General features: G+C 36.1%; 1 protein-coding gene across 7 annotated transcripts in view; it reads left to right on the forward strand.

Moving 5' to 3' along the window:
- The window catches only part of SOX6 (SRY-box transcription factor 6), a 469,113-nt gene that overhangs the window by 140,289 nt on the left and 307,198 nt on the right, over window positions 1-21,626 (forward strand). For 4 of the 7 annotated variants that reach the window (XM_032222668.1, XM_032222675.1, XM_032222703.1 and 1 more), the window contains exon 1: window positions 8,241-8,330. The exons of 1 other annotated variant lie outside the window; for it this stretch is intronic. The gene's annotated coding sequence lies outside the window, so the exon portion shown is untranslated. Of the gene's footprint in view, window positions 1-7,878; window positions 8,023-8,240; window positions 8,331-11,931; window positions 11,987-21,626 lie in introns of those variants that run through there. 2 more of the 7 variants (XM_032222721.1, XM_032222730.1) reach the window with 2 other exon arrangements.

Below are 21,626 nucleotides of genomic sequence, written 5' to 3' on the forward strand. Positions count from 1 at the left end.
TCAGTCACTTCCAATTGATTTACTACAATCACTCTATATGGGGCTGCCCTTGAAGACCATTTAGAAACTGCAACTAGTGCAATATAGTTGCTGGGTCCCCTGTGGTTTTCCCATGTATATTACTGTTGTGTGAGATGCACTGACTTCCAGTTACTTTTTGAGTGCACTTCAAATCTGGTTATCATCATTAAAGCCTACATGGGCCAGGCTATTCTCAGGACTGTTTCTTCCTGAGGTTATGTCTCACTAGGTCAGAGAAAAAGGACATGTTCCAGGTCCCTTCCCTTAATTGCTGTCAACTGATGTTATCTTGGATGTGCACCTTCTCTGTTATCACCCTACTGGAATGGCCTCCCACTTGAGATTCAAGGAGGGATCTTTACTCTTTTAACTTTTCTGAAGGTCACGAAGACCCGGCTCTTCCCCAAAACCATTGGATGAGGGCAGGGATTGAGTCAGATGGGTAATAGTTTGGTCTTGTGTCTGTTGCTTTTATTGATTGTGGTGAGCTGCCAAGGATCAACAGAGTGGCTGGGTAGCCATATAAATTCAATCAGTCAATCAGCAAGCATAAGAAGAAATGCTAAACATTCAGCTTACATGTTATTGGGAATGGCCAACATGTAATAAGACTTGTATACACATACTGTATATTTGTCCTTCAAAATAGTAATAGCAATAGCATGTAGACTTATGTACTGCTTCACAATGCTTTAAGCCCTCTCTAAGTAGTTTATAGAGTCAGCATATTGCCCCCAACAATCTGGGTCCTCATTTTACTAGCCTTGGAAGGATGAAGGATGAGTCAACCTTGAGCAGGTGGGGATCGAACTTCTGGCAGTCAGCAGAATTAGCCTGCAATACTGCATTCTAACCATTATGCCACCATGGCCACCCCTTGGGACTAACAATAATTTGCATTGCAACTATGCCACTGGATCCAGATGAAATTATACTTTTCTGGTTATGGAGACAAAAACCTCAATTTTACTAGAAACCTTAAATTCCCATCTGTCTTGGTAGGATGGCATAGCAGAAGATTCACTCTTATGCTACTGCATAGATACACTAATGCATACTTTTAAGTGATAGTGGCACTAATAGAAAACGAGTATTAAAATCACCTTACTTTTTTCTCTTCAACCAAGCCTTTTGAATTTCTTAATTATTATTTTAGAGTCTATTAAATATAGATTTCAATTAAAATATTTCCATGTTTGTTATCTGCTCAGGATTCTGGGGAAGTGAGGTTGGGCTACTAAAATAAATACAACCCTTTAATTTATTTACACAGACATGAGCCCTATTCAATTCAGTGGATGTGAGTAGAAATTTAGAGAATTGCATTATTGATTCCTTGAATGTTTTTTGTCTTTTGCCTTATTGTTTAATATTAATTCTGTCATTCAGATTTGGGTTTGTTTTCTACTACAGTAAATTAAATCTCACAATAATAACCCCTGAATGAATATATGTATTTCTTTATGTGTAAAATGATGTAGGGGAGACCCCAGCTTGGATAATTCATTATGTGACTTGAAAAAGAGGTTTATTACTTTGTGCAGCAGTGCGGTCACCTGGCAGTGGTCATTAGTGTTTTAGTCATTTTTCCTTCACAACAATGCACAACATGCTAATTAGAGGGTTCTGAAAGCTAAGCAACCTGTTTTAAAATCAGACATTTTAATTTGCAGCTTTAATGGCTATATTATAATAATGGGCTTTGAAAAACTAAAAAGGCCACTTCTCATGTTCCAGTAGCGAGGCCTGATATAACAGAGGATGACAAAATTAAAAACCTCATAATATGACCTTTGCTTAGGATAAAAGGCTGTTTCATAACAATTCCCTTTTGTTCTTTGTTTAAGCCATTACTCCAAAAGGAGACTCCGATTAATCTAAGTAAATGCATCATTACAGTTCTAATCCATGTCCTTCTGTCAGTGTCTGTTTTAATTAAATAAGAAACACTATCAGAAAGATATCATGCACAAAGCTGTGTTGGAGAAAGAGAAGTTCTGTTGATCGGGGTAAGATTAAAAAAGGCTTTGCTATTTTGTCTACTTGTATAGCCCCCAGGAGCTACACTGTTGAAAATAAAGGGAGGAAAATGTGGAGAACAATTCAACATGGCCCTTCTTGTTATCGTTATATTTTTGGTGAAATAATTCTTGTAGTGAAACTAATTATTTAAAGAAATCAACAAGAGAAAATCTGTAGCAACTTGGCTTTTATTCTTCCTATTTTTTGCTTTCCTAAATAATGTAAAATCTTTATGTTTTCTCCTGTAATGTCTGTTTTTAAAATCTGTTTTGTATAATAAAACAACAGTTTTAAGTGCTTAAGTATATTTCAGATTCATGTTGAATTTGAAATGTTTGTGGAAATCTTGAAATATGACTTTTTAAAAAATAAATGAAGTATAATATTAATAAATGTTGTATAAAACTAATACATTTAATCTAATTAACATTGCTCTTCCTCAGTGTAGGGTTCTAATATCCTTCTTTGAGTTTGTTGCTACACTAAGACCAAAATACTTAATGAAAAAAGAACATATACAAAAATGAGCTTAATTAATTTAGCCTAATACAAAGAAGCTATGAAATAAAACAAAAGAATTGTATAAAACAAGGTATCTTGTTTACAGTCTAATAAATTAATGTATTTTGTTTTTCAGATCACAAAAAGGTACTTGACTTTAAAGGAAATATGATTCTATGACCAAGAGCTTGTATACAATGAAAATAAGTATTTCTCCTAATAAAACACCAATCTTTCAAGGTATAAAAACCAATGCTTTTCTAAAAAAGAGATAAAAGTATAGCAGTCAAAAGTAAACGTCTTATGAAAATATCAGATGTTCTTTTCAAGGTAGTTCCACAATGCAGCTGAAATCTGATTATTCCTATTTGTTTTGACTTTGGACTTCCAACCTTTCAAATATTTGTCTATATACTTGTGTATATATATATTGTGTGCGTGTCTGTTTGTATATGTATATAGCTCATCAATTTCTTATTATCTAAATTATCTAAAATCTAAATTATCTAATTATTTAAATTTGCATATACATGGCCATAGGTTAATGAAATTTTACTTAGTGTTATTTTGTTAGTATATATATATATATATATATATATATATATATATATATATATATATATATATATATATATATATATGTATATATAATGATATAGTATATATAGTGTATATAGTGTATACTTAAAGTGTGTATATAGTGTGTATATATAATGTGTGTATGTATGTGTGTGTGTATGTATATGTGTGTGTGTGTGTGTTGCATTTGTGCTGATAAATAAATAAATAAAATAAATATATATATCTCACTGCATGATAATTACCTACTTTAAACTTTCTCAAGCTCTCACAGAAATTTGGGCCTGACAACAATTGTTGTAAGATACTACTAATGTATTCCCTTTGGTTGCAAAATCCATTGTTACAACCATTTCCCTCCATTGCTTACTGTGAACAGCTTTGTCCCTCCTCTTTTGGGAGGGAGCAAAAGCTGGGTTGCAGTTCAGTCGAATGCTTTTGTTTAACTACTTAGTTACTGGAGTGGAAAGAACAAAGAATTATAAATACAGAAAGAAAGACCATGAAGGATTATTTCTAATAAATGGTGGGCAATTTCTGCATTATAAACATTTATCCACTTAGAGATCACCAACTTCCAAGGAATTGCTTAATTAGAGATTATCTCAAAGCTCTCAGATTGATTTTAAATGGTTTGAATTCAGTATCGAGAGCAATTTCCCTAAAGTTTTTTTAATTTATACATTTATTTATACTCAAACACACACACACACACACACACACACACACACACACACACACTCCATCTGTTTGTCCATCTGTCATCCATCCACTAGACAACATCAAGAGGTTATGAATAAAAGTTTCACTTGTATATTCTTGCTGCGGCACTGCATACTGTTAAAAAGCATTTTTTATGAGGATTTGGCACCTGCTGGCATGTTGGAAGATAAGACATATGAGACCTTAGCTACAGTGGACTGAGGGAGCTAGCAGAAATGTTGTCTGGTACAACAGCAGTGGTATATTCTCCTAATGGAAAAGGAATCTTTGAATTCCTTTTATTCCTTCTTTATAGTCCCCTGCTTTTTGTTTCTGTTCTGTTATGTCTGGAGGAAATATTTGCCTTTGTTGTGGGACATCACATAGTGAAACTGGAAAAAAAAAAGTTGAATTGTATTTTGCATTACTTTTGATGATGAAATATTGTACCAGAAATGGTTGAATGTGTGCATTGTTTATCAAAAAGAATGCTGAATTTTAAGTAATTATATGAATATTCAAGGTTGTATCTTGAATAAATCATGTTTTGTAATTCCCCAATTTCCTAATTAACTGAATGTGTCCAATAGAAATATATTCTTTATTAAGGGACTAGAAAGGCTAACGAAGTGTCCTCTTTCATTACAGTAGCTAGACGAGCAATGATATCTGGTGTAATGTAGGCAGTAGCAACAGTCTTCTTCAAATAGTAGTACTCCTGTGTCTGTGGTTTTTAAAACAGAATCTCAGGGGGTCATGAACAATCCTGGCAACCGCTTCTAAGGATTTCAATAAATAGGACTTTTTTTATCCAAAACAATTGCCTTTTATATTACTTTTAAACAAAACTACTAGTCCATCAAGAGTCTCAAAAGGAAAAACAATTCTGCAGAGTGCTGGTATGGCAGAGCAGACCAATCATTATGGCACCCATTCTCTAGTCCTTTATTTTTCAAGTTCGCAACAATAGGTTGTTGATTCAATGGACAAGACCAGAACAATTAAGTTCTCTGTTTAGCAGCAGTGCAGCATTTTAATGCCCTCCTCTAATAATGGTCTCATTATTGTTATTCTAAGACTGGGCCTCAGGAGGAGGAATATTTGCTGGAGGTACGTCATTATTTTGCAAATTTCGATTAGCTCATCATGTTGTCTGTACTGTGAAAATCGTAGCTAATTAGAGCAGCCAGTTAGACTACCAGCTTCTGAGCTTATGAGTTAAAAGGTAGCATACTTGATAGGCCAGTGATGTGAAAAAGGTGGTTAAAAGGAGGATTAGAGCTGTTGCCTTAGTAACTCTAACTTCCATCTGTGAGGGAACAATGGACTTGTGTTTCTCCCCACCTTGGTGTAAAAATTGGTTTGTTTTGAAAGGCCAGGGCTCTTTATTTGACAATCTGGAATTCAGTCTGAGTGTAGTTTTAGTTCTTAGGAAAGACCATTGGGGATAGGCAGGGTGAAAGGTCATGGTGAGCTCAAGGACACGAAAGCCTGTTGTTCTCATGTAACAATTGCAGATTGTTTTGTCTTTATTATTTCTAGCCAACTTCTAAATCAGGTGATGGAACAAATACCTCCAGATTAGTCAGGTGAAACAGGGAAGAGAGATAATGTACCTTTTGCAGCACAAAAGATTAGCTATAGTTCATTCTTATTAAACAGAGTTGCATTTATTTGTGTCCATAGTCTGGAAAAAAACAAAAGATGAAGCTTGTTTACCAAGCCACAGCTCCTGTGTGATTTTGTACCCTACTGCCTCTGTAGGCCATCACATATACAGAAAGCACTCCAAAGTGCTAGAAAATGTTATTTAAGCTTTCTTCCCATGAAGAAAAATCCCCCGGAGTATCAGTGATGCGATACTTAACAATAAATTTAGCAGCTGTGCTTTCTCACATTATTGGCTTTTTAGAAAGGTTTGCCTTCAAACCCGCAACGAATAATATTCACTACAATGTGAAGGAGGTTTGCATCCAGACTTTACAACATTTTGTCTGCAGCACCTCTGATGGAAACAATACAGCAAATAAGTTTAAAACCTGCTGTTAGAAAGCCCCTTACTCCCATGTAAAAGTATACATTTGCTACTTGTTTTGTGTGAAGAGGAGGTCAAGCCTCTTTGTGTGAGGTTTGATCTTGAAGAGATTTTTCTCTTTGTCTGTGGGGAACATAAAGGCACTTCAGGGCTGTTTAATAAAACAGCTCCAGCATGCTTTTTGCAGGGAAATTATTTTTGTTAAAGTGAACAGGCTGCAATCTTCTGGATTTTGCCCAGGGCTCCCTAAAACGAACTCACTGCTTTTTAAAAAAGGGGAAGCAAGGCTGAACTTTCCATTACTCCTTTTCTTTAACTCTGCACCTTAGTTGGCCAGAGCATCCTAATTCATTTCTTTCTTTTTCATCTCAACCAGCACAAATTCATCCAGTATTTCCAAACAAATCTAGTTTTTAGCCTCTGAAACCCACAACTTGCTGGAAATCTAAAAAGAGCCAAATGGCTAGGATTTCTGCTGGGTTTTCAAAGAGGTTGATCAGCCTGCCCTTTTCCCCCTGGGCCAACCCATTGGGTTTCTTCTTTGTTTCAGGTCTGCATTCCTTCTCAGTGCTTATTCATTTACCTACCTGGCTCTCTGCTTCTTCTTCCTAACACTCTGCTCTTCTGTTTATTTTCCACTTCAACTTGGGATCCCCGCTCTTTGCTTCTGCCCCCCCCCGCCCCCCAACTCCAGTATGTTCTTTCCTGTGCCTGGCTATTTTCTGCCTCCTTCGTCCTACCATCTTTGCTACATGTCTACTTTCTCAGCTCTTTTCCTACTGCCAAACCCAACCCAAGATTTTGCCTTCATCTTTCCTTCATGACCTCCCTACCTAAGGATCTAGCTTCTTCCCCTTTTTGCTCCACAAGGATCTAATTTTCCTTCTCTGTTAATTATGACTAGACAACCCTGTGACCCATTGGGTCATCCTTTGAGAGAAACATAGTGCAGTTTGATGTGATCAGAATGAACATTAAATTTTAGGCTGAAAATATTTTTTTTACCCCAAAACTGGATGGTCCCATGTTCATCTAAGAAGAGTCTATATCAGTGATGGCAAACCTTTTTGGCATCAAGTGCCAAAAACAGAATGTGCACACACACACAGCAGCACCGGAAACCCAAAGACCAGCTGGTGATGGCGCACATGCCCACAGAGAGGGCTCTATGTGCCTCCTCTGGCACGTGTCATCACAGGTCTATATTATAAATAAAAAAAATATTGTAGTGGTGAATGAACTTCAGTAATAGGTCAATCTTTCCTTGCCTAAGCATATAAATAGAATGACCATAGGTATGCAAAAAAGAAGCGGGAGTAGGAGCAACTTCTGATTTCCTGCCAGCTTCCCCAGTGACTTCACTTGTGAGAAGCAGGCAGGGATCATAGGAAATCATGATCCCATGACTTTGGGGATGCTGCAGTGGTCACAACTTTGTGAATAAAACTGGTCTGATCATTGAGGAAATTTCAATTCCAGGGGAGTAAGGGGTCTCAGATTTTTAATGCATTTTTAAGTAGATGGTATTTGGAACTGATTCAGAATTGTTGTGGTATACTATATCTTTTGGTATAACCTGTGGAAGCAAACCAATAGATACAATAAGAGTTTTAGTACTATATAGAATACTAAAAATGAGGCAGACTCTGACAAGTATCGTTACTTCAGTTGAGGAATAGAGTATCACTGTGTGCATATTAAGTGGTTCAATGTATGTGCATTGCAATGGTAATTCTGAGTTAAGTTACCTTTTTGAGAATTGACTATTGATTACTGTGCTTAACAGCACAGGCAGCAGACAAACCTTAACAATAGTTATGTTTTCTATCAACTTGGCCTCATTTGAACTGTAAAAAAAAAGTGATTCTGGATGTTTCTTATCTTTTCCTTGCCCCTGGCTGCTTTAACATTTTCTCTTTCTCTGCCAAGACAGATGGACAGCCTTGCATAAACTGATAACTGAAAATTTTGCAGCTAACTAGTCATAGGAATAGTCAGTCACATTTATTCTATATTTGAAAGTACTGGCAAGTGTTGCTGTATTGGCTTCTGGGTCCAGAATCAATGAATTTATGAAGAGCTGGACAGAATGTGTTGAACAGTGTTGGTTACTCATGTAACTAGAGTCCAAGAACAGGAAACTAGGAATGTTGGTTTAATGTGTAAGTACTTTCTGCACTATTTATAGCTTTGCTTTTGGTCTCAAGTTTTAACATTTTCAAATAAATCCTGCAGTAGTGCAGTTTATTTCTGGTTTTATTATTTGGTTATTCCTAAAATTGTGAATGAAAATTTCTGGATTGCAAAGAAAAGTGAAGTAAAGGGTTAACAAAGGAGAATTGCAAATGAACTGATCTAGAAAGTTGATTATTAATCCAGCAAGAGAAAAATATCCATCCAGTAAGCAGGAATTAGTACCCAAAGAGCTGATAATATTGCTCAGCTTGTTGGTGTGGAATGGCAGAATCAGGTAAGCAAAGATATCTTTGTAGGGTGATTAAACATTTTCCTTAGTAAGTATCTAATTTTAGTTGATTTTTAAAAAGCTGATAGTACATTCTGAATCACTTTCTCTCATAAGTAAATAGAATACATTTGAAAGCTATTTTGGCAATAACTTTGCTTTATGTTACTGGATTGTAAAATACCTTTTAAAACCTAGAATTGCTTTGTGGTTATGTACAAAGAGATTAGGAAAAATAAATATTTAATAATGCGTTAAACAGAATAATCCTTTATAGTGCAACTTCAGAAATGATATTATTTCTGTTACAGTGCAAATCTAGGTAGAAGTGAAAAGTAAGTAAAAAGAATGATTCTGAATGTAAGGGTTTCTACTTGATTATAAAAACAATGGAGAATGTAGCTCTGTCGTAATGTCTTTTAAAGCACTTAATTTTCAGTAAAATGAGTTTCACAGCTTAAGCACTAGGAGAAAAAAAGGCAACAAGAAAGGGGAGACAGGCTGTGGCATGTTTATTGGAAAATGCTCAGCAATCCAAAGCTTTTTGTTATTGGAAAGGAATAATTATTAGCCAGATTTTCTAAAGAAGGACTTCTTCACAGAATGATTGTCAGATGCCTCGTCTTCCCAGTTATCAGTTCTGCATTTTCTGTGCTCTTCCAGTCAGTCATTAGACACAAACAAATTAATTTATCTTTTAAGCAAACAGTCCTCAGAGAACAGCTTGAGTACAAGGCCCATTTCAGTCAATCCTGTTCATTCCAGTGGAACATGATTTCAGCATGAGAATCTTTGTATGCAAATATATTGTCTCTGACTATAGGAGGACCATGCTTAATATTAAGCATTTACTTTTATACACCCAAAGATAAAATTGGGAAGGTGATGGAAAGTAACCAAAATTGGGAAGGTGATGGAAAGTACTTATCATTTGAATATCACTGTCTGTAATCTGATATGTGGAGAAAAGGTTTAAATTGTGATAGCGACCCAAATGTTTCATAGGAAATGAATCTGACCATTCTAACATTTTTCAGTCTTCCCAAAGTATATTTTCAATTAAAGTATGTTGAAATGCATTGTTGCAACACTGATGCATCTGTAATATCACATATTAGGTTGCCTTCTGATGAAAAGAAATGTATCTTTAACTACATATTGAATTTAATTGGCAACAAATTGATATATGCTAATAGATACTATAATCATAGAAGAAAATGTGAACAAAACTTTCCATTTCCTGGGATGCAGAGTAGTTAGCTCAGGGGTGTCAAACTCGATTTTATTGAGGATTGCATCAGGGTTGTGTTTGACCTCAGGGGTGTGGGGGCGTGTCCAGGGCAGGCATGGCGAGCTTGATGTCACTCATGTTGAGGTGCCTGTGGTGGCCCGAATGCTCTGCCAGTGATAACGGGCTCCAAATATCCATTTTTGGCTGGGAAAATGGAGCTCCGTTTTCACTGGCAGAGGGTTGCAGTAGGACATCCCAGCCGAAAATGGAGATTGGAGCCTGTTTTCACTGGCAGAAACACTGCAGGCCGGTCCTTCGCTGTTTCCAGGGTGGCCCTGTGGGCCAGATCTAAATACCCCATGGGCCTTGAGTTTGACACCCCTGAGTTACTAGTTGAGATATGAGATACAAGCCCAGAAATAAGAGCTTACTTCATGATGATGGAGATGGAAGGATGCCTCTACTAAGGTGGCATCTCAGATCTACAGTTTTAAACCATAGTTGCTTCAAAAAGGTTTTAAATCTAAAAATCTGTTGCCACACTATTATTAGTGGTTGCCACCATTGTTATTTATCTTTATTATTTTGTAAAATTCTGCAATGTTATCAGTCGTACCCAGCACAGATTTTGTGAATGTAACCAATGATAGATGTGCAGGCATCACAAAATAGCTCTTACTGACCCTTCTGTACTTGGAAGCCTTGGATGGTGCGTGGTTTAGAACAAAAAGACACAGTAAAGAAGTGAGTAGTGAGTAGGTACAGGGCGGAAAAGTGAAAGGACAGGACAGTTCACTCTTGAAATGAAACCAGAAACATGAATGAACAGTTTGAAGGTTATTGTTGTTTTAAAAGGCAAGTATCCAAACAGTATAGAACTCAAAATATGAAGTAAAATATGTAGGTTAAATATGACACCTTTTTTCAGTGCTTTTAGCAAATGAATGAAACCAAAATAGTGATCAACCAATGTAGTGTTTGTAGGAAAAAGGATTTTCTTTATTCTTTTCTAAGACCCAACATTTTTCTCTAGTATTGCCTAATTCACTGTAAAAGTACAATTCACAAATCCAGAAATATATATGTGGCTATGGCTGGATAGCAGTGTGTCTACGCAAATTAATTCAGTGTGGTGTTAGAATAGGACCAGATCCAGATTGCTGTGTACTAATCATGGAAACTCCCTAGACCAGAGGTGGGGAATGATGGCCCCTTTATCACTTGTGGACTTGGCTGCTCAGGACTTCTGGGAATTGAAACCCACAAGTCATAAAAGGGCCATCTTTCCCCACCTCTGCTTTAGACAATTACTCTCCCTCAGTCTAACCTTCAACACAGGACTACTATGACAGGTATAAAAATAGAGGGAAATGCACATGGAAGGCAGTTGGTCCCATTGATTAAAGATGAGATATCACTTTAAGAACCTTACAAATAGATTGTAGATTATTCAGCCTACTAGCAATTTTTTCCCAGAGAAGATACAGTACACGTATCTATCTGCCCTGAAGTTAATTGTGGTTAACAGTGAAATCAGGGATTGATGAAGTGTAGGAAACTACAAAAAACAACTCTGTGTTTTATTGATTAATAGAAAGATACTGGACTGATTTGTACCTGATATTTTAAGCCATCATGTGGTTGAGTTTAGAATGTTTTATGAACTCCAGCCATAGGTAAAGAAGGGTCTTTATAGTCAGAAATTAGACTTTGGAGTTCCCTTTTCTTGACTTTCCATAGTCCCAAGTCTTTTTGAGTCTGGTTAGGTAGTTGTCTTATTAAACACATGGGGATACATAAACTGGAGCTATTGTGTCTCATTCTCCCACTAATGAAATTATCACAGTCATTTATTGTAACTTAAAGTGCATGGAAGCCATAAAAGTGATGGCATTGTCTTTGCAATTTGGAATTTTGGAGAAAGAAACCTTGTAAAAAACCTTGTAAAAATATGAGTTACTGTAAGATGAAGAATCAGAGGAATTTAACATCCTGACAAGATATGTGGGGAACTCAGAGCTTTGAACAAGCGATCTGACACAGAAGAGAGAGTACAAGTAGTCCTTGACATATGATTATAACTTCAGTTAATGAACCTACCCAATGGAACATAGGGTGTCTTAGGTGAAGGAGGCCCTGGGAGACTTAGTGCAAGCCCAGGTTCCCAAGGCTCCCCCATCCCCTGAGCTACTTCATGCTTGCTTCCTCTCTCTCTCCCTCAGGGTCCCCACAGGGGTTAAGCCTGCTTCTCCAATCCACCAAGTTCCTGCTGTCCTTGGGCCTGCTTCTCACCTACCAGGACCCACACTCTCCCTGATTACTCTGTTACCTTTTGTAGATCTCTGGAGCTACAGAGTTCATGCTGGGGAAGGAGGCCAGGCTCTTCCCAATGTGAGCTTCAGAGATCCAGAGCTCTAGAGACCTACAAAAGGTAATTGGAAGATTGATGACAAGGAGGAGGGTGTAGGATCTGGTGGGTTGGGAAAAGCAGACCCAAGGCCTGTGGGGATCCTGAGAGGCAAGAGCGGGGAAATAGGCAGGGGGGGCACTGCAGTGTCCCTATGGTTGGTTTTAAGGGAGAATCCACCCAAATTTTGTGCATGCTTCAGCAACTGCAATTTTGAAACCTGGTCATAAATACCATTTTTGGGGGGTGTCTATCATAACTTTGAACCTTTGCTAAGTGACTGGTTGTAAGACAAGGACTATCTATACACGAATTGTGTACATGAGAAAAGCAGTTCAGCTAATCTGGGTAAAGAGAAGAAGCTTCAAAAATAAATCAGGAGAAAATATTCCTATATTCCTAGGATGTAAAACAGAGACTAGTTCAATGACTTTTAGCCTCAGCTATTTCAGAATAGATTAACATTTAATATCAATTTTATCCAAACCCTAGGATTTAACATTTTGTTTCTGTGCTAAACTCAAAGTATTGCAGCCAAAGTATTACTGGGCAGAACTGAAGAAGCTTCTTGGATGAGAAGCGAAATGTTTTCAAGGAAAAACAAAGTACAGTTGCCTTTTGGAAAAAAAAATCTTTGGGACATGTAGAAAAAGTTACAAATAATAATAATAATGAAACATGTATATTTGCATTTCTATGACTGTGATGCTAGGGTTCTTTTCCTGTTTCTAGCTGCTTATATCAGCAACTCTGAATAAATCTCTTGTTCCAATATTTAGTGATTTATTTCTGCACTAATGAATTTGTGTATATGTATGAACGGAGGACACAGGGGGGTCAGAGTACAAGAAAGGGGTTCATATAAATATTAGGAAGAATTCTTGTCAGTATGAATAGTCTGCTTTAGAAGGTAATGGTTACCATGAGTAATTTTTAAAATTAAAAATACCAATTTTGATTGCTATAAAAATGAATTCTGAGTTCATTTTCAACTTACTAAATTGTATTATATTTTTAATGTAAATCACTAAGAAAGATAGTGATTTGAATCAGTCTCAAAACTTCTTTTTCAAATTATATTTCTTTTCAAGAAACACTGTTATGACAATTAAAACATATTTTAAACAAAATGGAACTTTTTAAAAAAAAATTACGGCCTGATTATTATCTAGGCCACATGCTAGAAAACTGGATAAAAATTGAAAGTATCTAGAGGTAAATGGAAAAAAAATATTCTGTTTGCAATTCCGCCACCCCCAAAAACTCTTACCAGGGAATTTATGTGTATGGTCATCATGGATCCAGACTTAGTTATGCTTAAAGGGTAGTTAGACTTGGTTTATTTTTGGAATAAATTATGACTAAAAAATCTTTTCTATCAATGGCTTCACTCTTAAATGACTAATACTGGTTCTACACTTCAGAAGCAGTCTGGAGATACCTTTTCTGACTATCAAAATTCTTGAGCTGCAGCTCAAGAAAGTACATGCTTTTAAATAAAATTTATTTGGAAAAGACACTACCAAATGACTCCTGATTTTTCGTCACCATAGATTAACATGGCTCTCATGCTACACTGGCTCTAAACCTATGATGTGATTGATATCACACTCCATACTAAGGCTATAATACAATTGTTTAATTTTAACACAGTGTATTGTGTGATATTTCTTCCAGTAGTACATGATGAAGCAAATCATGTCTTCATGACATAATGAATTCTACCAAATGAGAATTATATGCAGTAGCTGCTGCATGGCATATTTTCAGCAATGGCATCACACGAGCTGGTGCAGTGTAGTCTGCAACCACACACACACACACACAGACACACAGACACAGACAGACAGACACACACACACACACACACGAGATCCAGTCTCTGGACGCTGGTGAAGAAATACCTTTTTCTTTCTTCAGCTCAGGTCTGGGTAGAATGTACATTACATATTAATTTTCCCAGCTTGTATTTCAGAACAAAGGCTGGGTAAGAAAATTCACATGTGTAGAATGACTACACATGACACAAATGACTTGGAAGTCTAACTTTGCACACCTCACTGAACACAGACTGTAATACATTTGCATTATACCAAATATTTCAAATTTAAATGTTTTAAGGGATGTTTAAAGCAAATATTAAAAACATGCTTTATCCTTCCAATTACAAGGGATTTGACCAGTCTGTAATTCCCCAGCTTGGTGTCCTTCTTAGAACCACACCTCCCAGAATTCTAAACTTGTAATTATTTTTCTCTTGCATATGATATAATAAAATACTATTAAATCTGGACTGCTTTATTAGTCAGAGTGAGGAATCCATTTAAATTCCATTATAAATTTCAGTTTATAAGTAGATGGTTATGAATCAGTCACTGGCTACATCTCTTAGGAAAAAGAAAGTAAAAAAGTGTCATCTATTGAAAATAAAATCAACCTCAAATCATAAACGTGGTTGCAGCAAATTCATGTTAGTGGAGATTTAAAATATTTCTGCCGTATGCAAACGATGGTAGGTCTTCCAAGGAAGACCTATTAACAATGAAGAATGTTGTTTTAAACAAGTCTAAAAATGAAACACACAAATACAGTCTTTTTAAGAGTTGATAAAAAAGAGTAAATAAGAAATGTTCAGATTGAGGCCTAATCCTGATTAGGGCTGTAGAACTTGTAGTGTTGAGCATGGAGAAGTCCATTCTTAGCATCTGTCAGCAGCTCTGTAAAGCAGAGGAATTTGACTGGCAGCTGTAGAAATTAAGTCAGTTTTTCAGTTCAGATATTAATAGAATTAATTATGAAGTGTATATATTTAATTGCAACTATATTTTAATCATATTTTATTAATTAAAGTAGCAATAATGGGCTTCATATAAAGCAGCCGCATGTACAGTAATAGCAAGTCAGGAATTACACATTTTCTCTTCTTCTCTTTGTTTTTTAGGACAGGAGATTAATACACCTTCTTTAACCTCTGCTTCTCCTTATACCTCAGCTTGGGAAACAATAGTTAAAATGGATGGTTTTCTAATTATGGATAACTCCAATGACACAAAGATCTGTTCTCCTTAACTTGATTCAAATTTTGGTACGAGTGTTGTGATTGGAGGAACATTGTGTAAGGAAAAGGGAAAAAATATTTTGACGAATTCTTGTTTCTTTCAAAACAACATTGATGGAGGCTAAATAAATAGTTTGCCTGACTGGCTTTTCTTTGGGCTAGCCTGCAAACAGCTATGATGAAGACCTATTATAAAAGCCAAAATAAGATTCCAGCAGAACATAAACCACTGGAATGTCTCTCCTGTTGCATGTGATGACCAATCCTGTCTACCCTCTCTCCGAATAATACACAAAGAGGCATGCATGTGTGGAATGAATATGCTGTTTTTTTAAAAGAGGTTTTCTACCTAGAATGAATTAGGTGGCTGTTTGGAATGGTTGTTTATTTTTAGGAGTGTAGTAACTACAACATTTTTGTTGAACAACTGGCCGTGCATGTGAACAGGCTGAACTAATGCATTCACATATTAGCAACTCCCTGGAATAATAAGCAGACTATGTTTTTGGAACATCATCTCTAACTCTTTCAAGCAATAATCCATTTAAGAATGCTGCCAATGTTTAGGTACCATTACATAGTTTGTGTAGTTTTTCTTTCAAGTGACTCCAACTTAAAGACTATTTCCTGAGAACTAACTGAAGATCAAATGTAGTAAATTAAAGGAGATACATGAATGCATACATGCATACATATGCGTGTTCAGTTGTCTAGGAGCTAGACTATATATGAGTATAGGTTCAGTATTAACTTGATTTCTATTGTGGCACTTAGAAGAGAATTCTGTGATCAGCAGCTCATATATCCATGATGGTAAATCTATGGCAGGTGTGCCTGAAGTGCCTTGCAGAGCCATGTCGCCTGGCATGTGCAGTGTTGCTGTTCCTCCTCTGGGTTTCTCGTACGCATGCGCACATGATGATCAGCTGGCCTTTGTACATGCATCAGAACTAGTTTTCCATTTTCCAGCGTGACCACTGATCAGCGCTGGCCAGCCGATCGGCACATGTGCATGCACGCCAGAAACCAGAGGTACCTTTTCCGGCACACACACACATACCAAAATGCTCCCTTATTGGCACTTGGTGCCACGCGTGTATGCACACACACTCCCTTACCAGCACTTGGTGTTGAAAAGGTTCGCTATCTTTTGCCATCTGTCGTATATTGTTCTAAAGTGCTCGACAAAAAACCAACGTATTCTGGCAGGGAAGGGGAGTTTCTCTGTACTGTTTTCTATCAGTATACAAAAATTATGGATTCATGCTGCTGGCCATATGCAAATACCTTGCTCAGGTAAGATATATTCAAAAGCAGGGAGAATCTTGTGCTTCCCACTGTAGCTCCTCTTCTGGCAATGGTGAGTAGCTTTTTCATCAAATGTCTTTTAGCCACTTGAATATAATTCCGAGCATCTTTGTCCATATGGTGGCATGATCCATATTATTACATAAATCTGTATCCTATATCGAATCACCTTGGGTCCCTGTGCACTATCTGGCAATTGTTTTTACATTCCAGATAAAGATGTATTGATAAAGTGATAATGTTGATAAAGTTGGAAAACTTTGGCTTTCACAAATCTTTGCCTATTGTTATATGTAAACTGTGAAAATCAGTTCCTAATGTGATCTGGAGTCTGTTTCAATAGCCCCTGAAAATGATAGAAGCCAAAAGAAAAGCAGTAGTACTTTAGATGTATCTCTGTAGAATCCTGGCCAATTTTCAGTGCCAAGCAAATTAGTGCTATTGTGATAAAACCATTACTTCAGTTGGGAAAATTTCCTCATGAAGGCACTCACTTTGAAGAACAAATTATTCTTGCTCAGACATATTGCATTCTGTTTTTTAACTTACATAACATTCCTGCTCTTACGTTAAATAACACTCCTCAAATTCCACATGTCAGAATCATACTTAAGACCATGCACAATTCTAACTCTGTGAATTGAGATTTTAAAGTGGGTGAAATTAAATGGCACATCGCTGTAATGAAAATCTGTTTCCATGTTATTATTTGTAGAGAGGTTTTATACTGTATTGCCAATTCTCTTCTCTTCCTTTTAAGGCTATCATCACATCACAGTTGCTGCAGGCTGAGGTAACTATTAATGGTCCTGTGACAACTGCCTGTTGAGCCTGATTAGTAATTCTGAGTAAAGGACTAAATACTCAGTAAAAAGTTTAGCAGTTTCATTTTTGATTTTCTTTCCAGTGTTCAGTGTAGGAAATAATACTTGGAAAACAAAAGGCAGATTTCCGATATGTTCTACAGTGTAGTTGCCTGACTATCTATAAGATCATCATTTTAAGGTTAATTAAAATAATATTTATTATTATTATTATTTTATTTATTCAATTTATATGGCCCAATTCAGCCAAGTGATTCTGGGTGGCACAAAATGACTGGGTGGCACAGTAGTTTTCTACTTTGATTTGGCTAGTGGGTAGTTTGCATCAGGTTAGTACTGTTTGGTTTGGACAGTTATGAGAATATGAATATTATACCATTTGGAATGAATAGTCTCATTACTTGAAAGTAGTAATTGGTGCAGTTAGCTAATGCTTCCATTGTAGAGGTACAAATTTATTTGTATGTATACAAATCATCTTTGTTTCTTAACTTCTCATTTTATATTAGAGTCCTTTCAACTTTTTTACTGATAAATAGGGCAAAGGGGCATCATCAGATTGCCTCTGTGAATTGAGAATATTCTAGCTGGGCTTTTGAAACCTGCTTTTCTCTCTCTCTGAACTTTATGGGAGACATCCAAACACAGGGATGCACCTAAACTAATTGAAATCTGGGGACGAATTCATACCCCTGTGCTAAACTACGTCAAGTAGTTTAAGAGCTTATAAAATGTGTAAGAGTAAAATGTTCTGTGTTTCTTTTTCAACTCATGTAATGGCAATCCTATTTTACCCATCTATAACATTATTTTCTGAGATAAGGAAGCAAGATGATGATATGAAAGAACATTGGCATTAATTTTACAACCTAACTCTAGATTTGAATGGTGTTGGTGTGTTTAAGCTAATGGTATCTTGAATGTGGGTTGAACTGAGTCTCCTTGAGAGCCAGGTTCAAGTCAATTCACAGCCATGACAACTTTGGGCCAGTCAGTTCTTCTCAGCCTAACCTATCCCACAGGGTTGTGGGAAAAAAAATGGAGGAAGAAGTGTTATATGTGAGCATGTGTAAGAAAAATGGGAGAAAATAAAAAAACAAGAGAAGATGCCTAATTTGAAATTATCACACTAATCTTAAATTATCTTACAGAACCACACAGCTTTATAGATAAAGATTATGCATATGTGTTGAGATAGGGAAGGGGTTGTTTTTCTATGCATACATGTTATAGTTACTGACTAAATACTCCATTTTCTTAGTATATCATCTATATTTTTTTAAGATAAAGATTTTTTCTAATTGTTCCAGAGAATAAATCAACCTACCATGAAAAATGTAATGATTAATGCATTTAATTACTCATACATCGGTCCTTCAGTAGTAAAATATAATGAAAATAGTATATGAATTGTTAAACAAACAATGGTTAGGAGTGAAAAATAGAAGCTGGATATTTTCCTGTTCAAACTTATAAGTCACCTATAAATATCCTTAAACATAAAGATTCTTTTTTTGTAGTCCATCAGTGCTGATGTAATTGGAAAACCATGGCATCTTCCTATTTGAGTGAATCTTGGTTTATCTTGTGCCTTTTTATGACTCTTTTTTTGTCAGGTCAACATATCCTACTTCCACATTTAAATATTTGAAATCTACTTTAAATAATACAGTGAAAATAATTTAAACTCACATAACAAACATTGTTATTGAAAAAATCTATTGATATAGTCACTAAGAATCAGCTCCAACTTGATGGCCCATAATCAATGAATAATTAAAAAGAAATAATTGAATATAACAAAATTTCAAATTCAATATAGTTTAAATAATTTAAACATAGTTGCACAATAAAACTGTGTAGTTATAATTTTGATTTATTTTTGTTCAGAGCAGAGAATGGATTAATTTTGCCTGCTGCCCTAGTAAGAGTGAGAAGGATCACTGATAAAGATAGAATTGAAGATCCATTTTTCAAGATTGCTCAGTGGGATAACAGATATATATTTGTTGGTGTGTCTGGGTACGTACATCTATGTGGGTGGACTATTGCTGATATATAAAGAAAATATGTAGGAACTGTATGATCATGAAAAAACCAAGAAAAACATATTCTTTGAAAAGTTGACGAAATGTTATTCATCTATTCTACGGCCAAATGTGATCTCTGAAGCATGGAAACAGTTTAGACTGTTATTTTCTGGACTTTGTGTGCATTCTGGAAATTTCCCTAATTTGTTCTGGAAATAACTTTTCCATTTCCATGTTTTTTTTCTCCAGACAAGTTGTAGTGTACTTTCAATTGTTCTGACAAAGTTGAAACATGTAATGTTGGGTGAGTAGGTGGGTATGACTGCAGCAACTTAGGTTCCAATGCTTCTTTCTCTATGATATACCTGAAAAAAGTACTTAAATCCACTCTAGAGGTAGTGTAATTCATACCCTTTCATTAGAATAAATGGGAAAGAAAAAGGAGTTAAAAAGAAGAATTGGTTTGCCCAGAAGAAGTTTCCAGGTTTGGCAAGTAATGATTTTTATCCATTAGCTGAATTTCTCTACCTCTTATTACTATTGTTTTACTAGGGATTGGTTATAGTAGAATAAAAAAATGTTTATTTGGATTGTCTTTTGTTTGGGTCCTCAGTGTAGCCTAGGAGAATAAATGCAATGCAGAACGTCTTTTCCTCATCTTTTTTTTACATTTTTTTTTAAAAACCCTTTTAATTGTAAACATAGAAAGCTGTAGTTCCACAAAAACAAGTATTTACACTGTTTTTATTTTCAAGAATTATTCTGGATTCCATATGAATTGTGGAGCATCTGCTTAGTACCTTTTCAGACTAGCAATTTTTATTAACAGGCATAAGGTGTCATGAAATGTAGTTTATTTTAGCAGCCATTGTGTTTATCAATATTTTCTGAGATAGTGTGAAACCTTCTGATGCATTTGAGCTCAGCAGTCTCTCACTCTATAATGCTGGCAAGTTCCTTTGTTCCTAACCTTGAGATTAAAGTGCTCTGATAGTATTTTGTCCTTGTTTTGAATCAAATTTATGTCCATTAATTCTTTAACACAGTTCTGGGCTGTTTGACGAATGCAGAATCCATAGGGGCACTGCTAACAGAGTACACCATACCATATATTATATTAGAGGACGAATATGTGAAGATACCTCTAATCTTGTATGTGGAGTTATTGGGCCCTGTGATGGTGTTCTTGGTATACAAATGGGGCAAAAGAGACATCTGGGTTTCTTGCAGATCTGCAGGGAAGATAACAGAACACCATTGGTTGTCACCTACAGCTAACAGCACATGTCTGTTAGCTGTAGATGTATTATTAATAAGTCACACTGTGCTATGACATTGCACTTTCTCAGGCACTGAGTGACAGGTCCATAGTTGCACGCAGATAGGAATGTTCTGTATATTAGTGGTTTGTGTTTGGTTGCATCCCTATGACAACATTTATTTCACAATCTAACAAAAGCTGCATTTGTAACAAGCTGTGAGCCTGACATCATCATCATTCAAATGGCATGAGAATGTCATGAAGTCTGAAATAAGGATATAAACCACACCATTTGTGTGATGTCATGATTCCTGGGTCATCATTTCCTCCCTTTGCCTTACTGCCTCACTCACATAAGCAATGCTGATTGGCAATTCTTTGATGTCATTTCCCTTCTTTCGACAGCTGCTTTTCCATGGCTCTTAATGGTTGTCAACCACACGCAATGCACCGGCGACAGTAAACAAGATAAAGAGGGAAAGGGTTTTGCATTTTAGGTTCTGTAAGCTTACCTTGTTTCAGAGATGGCCTTCTGGATAAAGAGGGATTAAAATGCTTCACCAAAACCTAGGCAAGGAAGGACAGTAGGCCCTGTTTACCCATTGAAATAGATTGTATTCAGTGGGAAGTAGAATGCCTGTTGTAAAAGAATGAAATGTATTTTGATTGATTCATTAAAGATGCACTGGTCAAATTTGGAAACTTGTGGTTAACTATATTGAAAATGCATTCAGCTCATGCACACTAGTGTCATAAGATTTTGGGCCTCTGATCTGGCACTTTCCTTATTATTATTATTATTTTAGTTTTATTATTCAAGCATTCTTAAATCAATGCAGTTTTAATCACTGCCTTTCTCATTCATGTCTTTTTATAATAGCTTATGTCTTATTACTGAAAATGGAAAGGTGTCGCTACTGAAACTTTTAGGCTGCTTTTGCAATGTTTTATGCTATTTTTTTTGTTACTTTTAATAGTTTAAGTGTAAATTGGAGATAAACCGCCTGAGGTTCTAAGGCTGCATATGGGACTTGAAAATCTTACAAAAGAATGGAATTTCCCTGATTAAGCATTGCCACCAGATTGGACAGAGGACCTTCTCTGTGGTAGCTCCTTTTGAATGACACTCTCCAGAAATTTCTGTAGCTGCCATCCTGACCTTATTTAGACAAATTCTTAAGAT

The sequence above is a fragment of the Thamnophis elegans genome, chromosome 1, assembly GCF_009769535.1.
Source record: "Thamnophis elegans isolate rThaEle1 chromosome 1, rThaEle1.pri, whole genome shotgun sequence".
In the NCBI taxonomy this organism is placed as follows: Eukaryota; Metazoa; Chordata; class Lepidosauria; order Squamata; family Colubridae; genus Thamnophis; species Thamnophis elegans.